This window comes from Hordeum vulgare, chromosome 1H, assembly GCF_904849725.1.
Source record: "Hordeum vulgare subsp. vulgare chromosome 1H, MorexV3_pseudomolecules_assembly, whole genome shotgun sequence".
NCBI classification, from domain to species: domain Eukaryota; kingdom Viridiplantae; phylum Streptophyta; class Magnoliopsida; order Poales; family Poaceae; genus Hordeum; species Hordeum vulgare.
In genome coordinates, this window is record NC_058518.1 from 284,292,488 (window position 1) to 284,299,027 (window position 6,540).

Sequence of the window (6,540 nt, forward strand, 5' to 3'; positions counted from 1 at the left end):
AGGCAATTCAGCTCACATGTGTTTCACTTATATCTTTTGAGCTAGTTGATTTTGCTCGATGTGTTTCACTTCTATCTTTTGGAGCACGACAGTGCGTGGCGTGGTAGTTGATCTATGCTATGGAAGTAGTCTCAAAAGGGGTAGTTATCCAAAGGAACATGAAAACTTCCACCTTCATGTGCATTGAGTAGTTAGAGAAGTTTGATTCATCTCAATTAGTTTTGAGTTGTGGTTGTGGTAATATTGAAGTTATACTAGTAAGATGTTGTGAATCTAGAAATACTTGTGTTGAAGTTAGCGATTCCCGTAGCATGCACGTATGGTGAACCTCTATGTGATGAAGTGTGGGCATGATTAGTTTATTGATTGTCATCCTTTGTGTAGCGGTCGGGATCGCGCGATGGTTTATACCTACCAACCCTTCCCCTAGGAGTATGCGTTGACTGCTTTGTTTCAATTACTACTAAAACTTTTGCAACAAGTATATGAGTTCTTCATGACTAATGTTGATTCCATGGTTTAGATACACTTTCACCTTCCACCATCACTATCTTATTTAGTGTCGTGCAACTTTCGCCGGTGCATAAAACCCACCATTAGCCTCCCTCAAAACAGCCACCATACCTACCTACTATGGATTTTTCAAAGCCATTCCAAGATATATTGCCATGCAACTACCACCATGACATGTGCCACCACTTCTACATTGCCATTGCATGATCATAAGATAGCTAGCATGATGTTTCCGTTGATGTCTATGCCATGCTAGATCATTGTCACGGTACACTACCAAAGGCATTTCATATAGAGTCATCATTACTCTAAGTTTTGATTTGTAAGTGTGATGATCATCATTGATGGAGCATTGTCCCATGTGGGAAAATAAAAGAGGCCAGCGAAGCCGATTTACAAAAAGAGGGCAAAGATGCCCACCCCCAAAAAAAAAGAGGCCAAAGAGCCCACCAAAAAAATGAGAGAAAAAGAGAGAAGGGACAATGCTACTATCTCCTTTCCACACTTGTGCTTCATATTAAGCACCATGATCTTCATGATTGAGAGTCTCTCGTTTTGTCACCACCATATAGCTAGTGGGAAATTTTCATTATATAACTTGGCTTGTATATTCCAATGATGGGCTTCCTCAAAATTGTCTTAGGTCTTCGTGAGCAAGCAAGTTGGATGCACACCCACTAGTTTTCTTTAAGAGCTTTCACATACTCTTATCTCTAGTGCATCATTTGTATGGCAATCCCTATTCATTCACATTGATATCTATTGATGAGCATCTCCATAGCTCATTGATATGCCTAGTCAATGTGACCATCTTCTCCTTATTTGCCTTGCAACCTCCACCACACTCCATTCCACTTTTAGTGCTAAAACCATGGCTCACGCTCATGTATTGCGTGAGAGTTGAAAAAGTTTGAGAAAGTAAAGGTGTGAAAACAATTACTTGGCCAATACCGAGGTTGTGCATGATTTAAATTCGTTGTGCAAGGATGATTGAGCATAGCCAGACTATATGATTTTGTAGGGATAACTTTCTTTTGGCCTTGTTATTTTGAAAGTTCATGATTACCTTGCTAGTTTGCTTGAAGTATTATTGTCTCCACGTCAATAGAAAACTATTGTTTTGAATCTAATGGATCTGAACATTCATGTCACATAAGAGGAGTTACAAAGGACATCTGTGCTAGGTAGCATGAAAGCATCAAAAATTCATTCTTTATCACTTCCATACTCGAGGACGAGCAAGAGTTAAGCTTGGGGATGCTTGATACATCTCAAACGTATCTATAATTATTGATCATTTCATGTTGTTATCTTTTCAACTTTGGATGTTTTATATACCTTTTGTATCTTTTTTGGGACTAACTTATTAATTCAGTGCCAAGTGCCAGTTCCTGTTTTTCTGTGTTTTTGACTCTTTTTAGATCTGATTTTGGAACGGAGTCCAAACGGAATAAAATCCCGGAAATGAATTTTTCCATAACAGAAGAAGATCGGGGGACTTGAGGGCCAAGGCAGGAGGCCCATAGGGGGCCCACAAGCCCTGTAGCCGCGGCGAACGGGGGGCGTGGCTACCAGGCTTGTGGCCCCCCTGGAGCTCCCCTGCCTTAGCTCTTTGGCCTATATATTCCCTAAAATCCCAGAAAAAATAAGGGCGTCCAGGAAACCACTTTTCCGCTGCCGCAAGCTTCCGTTTCCGCGAGATCTCATCTGGAGACCCTTCCCGGTGCCCTGCCGGAGGGGACTTTGGAGCTGGAGGGCTTCTACATCAACATCATTGCCTCTCCAATGACTCGTGAGTAGTCTACTTCAGACATACGGGTCCGTAGTTAGTAGCTAGATGGCTTCTTCTCTCTCTTGGATCTTCAATACAAAGTTCTCCATGATCTTCACGGAGATATATCCGATGTAATCCTCTTTGGCGGTGTGTTTGTCGAGATCCGATGAATTGTGGATTTGTGATCAGATTATCTATGAATTATATTTGAGTATTTGCTGATTTCTTATATGCATGATTTGATATCCTTGTAAGTCTCTCCGAGTCTTGGGTTTTGTTTGGCCAACTAGATCTATGATTCTTGCAATGGGAGAAGTGCTTGGTTTTGGGTTCATACCGTGCGGTGACCTTTCCCAATGACAGAAGGGGCAGCAAGGCACGCATCATGTTGGTGCCATCAAGGGTAACAAGATGGGCTTTCATCATAGATTTGAGATTGTCCATCTTCATCATGTCATCTTGCTTAAGGCGTTACTCTGTTCTTATGAACTCAATACACTAGATGCATGCTCGATAGCGGTCGATGTGTGGAGTAATAGTAGTAGATGCAGAAACTATCGGTCTACTTGTTTTGGACATGATGCCTATATGTATGATCATTGCCATAGATAATGTCATGACTTTGCGCGGTTCTATCAATTTCTCGACAGTAATTCGTTCACCCACCGTCTACTTGCTTTCACGAGAGAAGCCACTAGTGAACACTACGGCCCCCGGGTCTATTCACAACTATCATCTCAGCTTTTACTTTTACTTTGCTTTGTTTTTTTTGCTTTCAGTTCTCACTTTGCAAACCATCTATAAGGGATTGAAAACCCCATCATAGCGTTGGGTGCAAGCTCTTTGTGTTTGTGCAGGTACTTGTGACTTGACGCGATCCTCCTACTGGATTGATACCTTGGTTCTCAAACTAAGGGAAATACTTACCGCCGCTGTGCTACATCACCCTATCCTCTTCAAGGGAACACCAACGCAAGGTTCCAAGGCCGCGGGGGAATACTTTGCATATTTGCCAAGGAAATCCCTATAGGCGTAGCCAGCAGCAAGGTGGCATAGCGATGCCGATGTAGGTCATAATTTGTGACGCGATCAATGCCAGCTTGATAAAGTAACCACGCGACGATGATAGTACGCACGCCCCGTGTAATCCATGGGGTGGTGGTGAAGATTACTTTGGAAAAGGCTTTAAAATTTATGGGAACGTGTTTGAGAAAAAGACACAAAACCCACAAAAAATTCCTTCAAAAATATGTGTGATAACCCGTTTATGAATTTAGTAACTTGGATCGGATTCGTTTTTGCGCAGAAAACAAATCAGAAAATTGTTGTACTCATAGACGTTTCCTCGAGTTTGGACCGTCAGATCGAGCTGAAATTTTGAGTGGTGATCAATATAGAAAATCCGCACACGATGAACAATGGGATTTGCCAAACGATGTCCAAGATGGATGTTGGACCTCTTGTCCTTGACTCATCCAAATTCCCGTCTAGATTCGGCACGACTCCTGTATATCAAAGATTACCGGAGATTCCTCCATCGGAACATGACAATATTTTCCACGGCTATTGTAGATTCAATTTGGCACAATTCCTTCAAAACAATCGTCAAAGCGATGCTCGAGGAGACGCGGATGGAGAACATGAATTGAATGTCCATAAAAAACTACAACCAATCTACAGACAAGCCATCAATCCTTGGCGATCCAACAATGAGCTCACAAAGAAAGCATGAATGTCGGTGTCAAATCCGGCAGAACTCTGGTAAGGGGTGGCGAGCAGTTAGATCGAATCGATGGGTAACAAGAGACAAAGAACACAACATTTTTAGTCACATTGAGCCCCTCTCTATGGAGGTAAAGCCCTACGTCATGCTCTTCTTTGTATTATGGGTGTATCAAAGTACGGAGTTGATCTAACTCGAGATCGCGAGTTGTGGTCTAAACCCTAACGATGATAATGAATGAATCTCTCATAATCCCCTCTCGACTAGCCTCGCCTTGTCTTATATAATATATCAGAGGCCTGGGATAACAAGAGTCTTAGTCGGCTACATCAGTGGAGAGCAGTCCTTGTCTTGATCACCAAGTCTTGTGGAATCTTCCTTGTACATGTCATGGGCTGCCGGAGGTGGCCCAATAGTGAACCACCATGGGGGTGCTCAGCCAGATCCACCTATTAGGGAGACGACATGGTGAGTACCGAGTAGTCCAGGACACTGTTAGGTACCCACCTAATCCCTATCAATTCAATATTTGCAGATCTATTCTATTACTTCCTATCGGGCCTCCTCGTGTGAGTGGGTCAAGGAGCCACCTACCCTAGAGGATATGAAGGAAAGTATTTCGGAATTAGAGAAGGTTTCAAAGGCTTGTGTGAATGTGGTCGGAGATGGAATTGATTCTTACTGGTTGACGAGCATGTATTTGGAAGCAATAGTAGATGGTATTTTTTATAAGCTTGGGTCTATGATTGACACTCTTAACAATAACATTGCACAACTTGAGTTTTTGACCCAGGTTGTAGATGAGCAACAAGCCATGATCGAGGAGCTAAAGAATAATCTGAGAGCATTTGCGCTGTCTTCCATGGATTATAGGACTGAGCATGAAATGCTTAATGCCTGGATCCATCGGCTTGATTGTAAGCTTGGGGGAGATCCATGTGCAGTTTTTATCTTTACCCTTTTTTGCATGTACTTTTCAGCATGATTAGATAACAAGTTTTACTTTCAATAAGGTTGAACTATCATTTTTCCTCTTGAATAAGGGATCATACTTTCCAATGAGTATATGCATATCTTCATGTGCGAGACCATTGCTTTTGTTCAAGAACGTGCTTGATGGTTATTGTGATCCAAATAGTAGCTTATAATTACTTGCCTGATGATGATTATGAGTATCCCACATCTTAGTTATTAAATTTTTGAAAGGAAATAAAACAACTCTATATGATAGCTCATTAAAGGGTTCAATTTACTTAAGGTCAAGCAAGGAAATTAATCCTCTATAGAAATCTAATAAGTAACTGAGGAAATGAACTCTCTCCAAGAAATATGGCTAGCATGCATACTAAGTTTTAAAATAAGCTTTCTCCATGATTCAATGACGAGAGAGTGAACCTTTTTGTGAAAGAGCTCAATAATAAAAAGGAGGAAAAGAAAAATTTCTTGCTCGGTTGAACCAACAATGAATTAGGATATGAAGTTGTTACTTGCCCTTGGTGAAATTAAAAAACAAGGTATCGATGCCGACATGATCATTACCGAAGTAATTATGAGCTATCATTTGTCACAAATCTTCATCCTAAATTGTTCCTCTTAGAAGTGATGGACTCATACCTTTTGATATTCATATCTTATAAAGACAATGTTGACCTTCTTCTTTACAAGATAAAGTACTTTCTCGGGGACGATCAAGACTTAAGCTTGGGGGGGGGGGGGGGGTGACGAGTCCAATTGATGTGATGATTTTCCTATGTATTTCGTGCCTACAAGGCAGGCTTTGTGGAATTTTACTGCATTTGCACACTTCTTTTGTTGATAATCCCTCAGCTAACATATTTTGGAGAAATATTCATTTCATAGAGAAAATACCCAAGAATGGCACTAGAATCACATATTTAATATGATAATCACTTTGCATAAAAATATCAAGTAAAAAGGCCAATCAAACGGGCGTCGTCGGGCTTCCACAACAAACAACGACGTACTGTACGACCGCAAGCGCTCGTATGAGCGGCCGTTTGGGGCGCTGTCGGCTCTGGCAAGTCAAGTGTTTTCACCCCGTCGAAACGGATCATGAATCAAACGCACAGAGACACCATAAAATCGTCTAGAAGGCAGAACTCTATCCTCCGGAGCCCAGCTGGAGGGAGGATCAACCAGGAGAAGAAGGTGATTCCTGTCGCCGCAAGAGGGGGCGACATCATCACCACCATCTACACCATCATCATCGTCATCCGTATCCTTATCATCCGCAACATCAAGCAGCCTAGTGGATCCATTGTTGTTTCATTTGAATCATTCATCCATGTATTCCATTACCATTGTCTGATGTTTGTTTTTCCCATGTGTGAGTAGATGATGAGTGATATTTTTACACTCATTTGAACCTTGTTTAAACCTAGATATTTCACTAAAAGGGAGGTATTCGCTCCGAGATTGCCACTAATGACTAATGAATGCGAAGTATTCCAAAAATCCTCTCTTTAATGTTTTTCCACCGGAAATGTGCTAAAAAGGTAAAAAAAGTCAC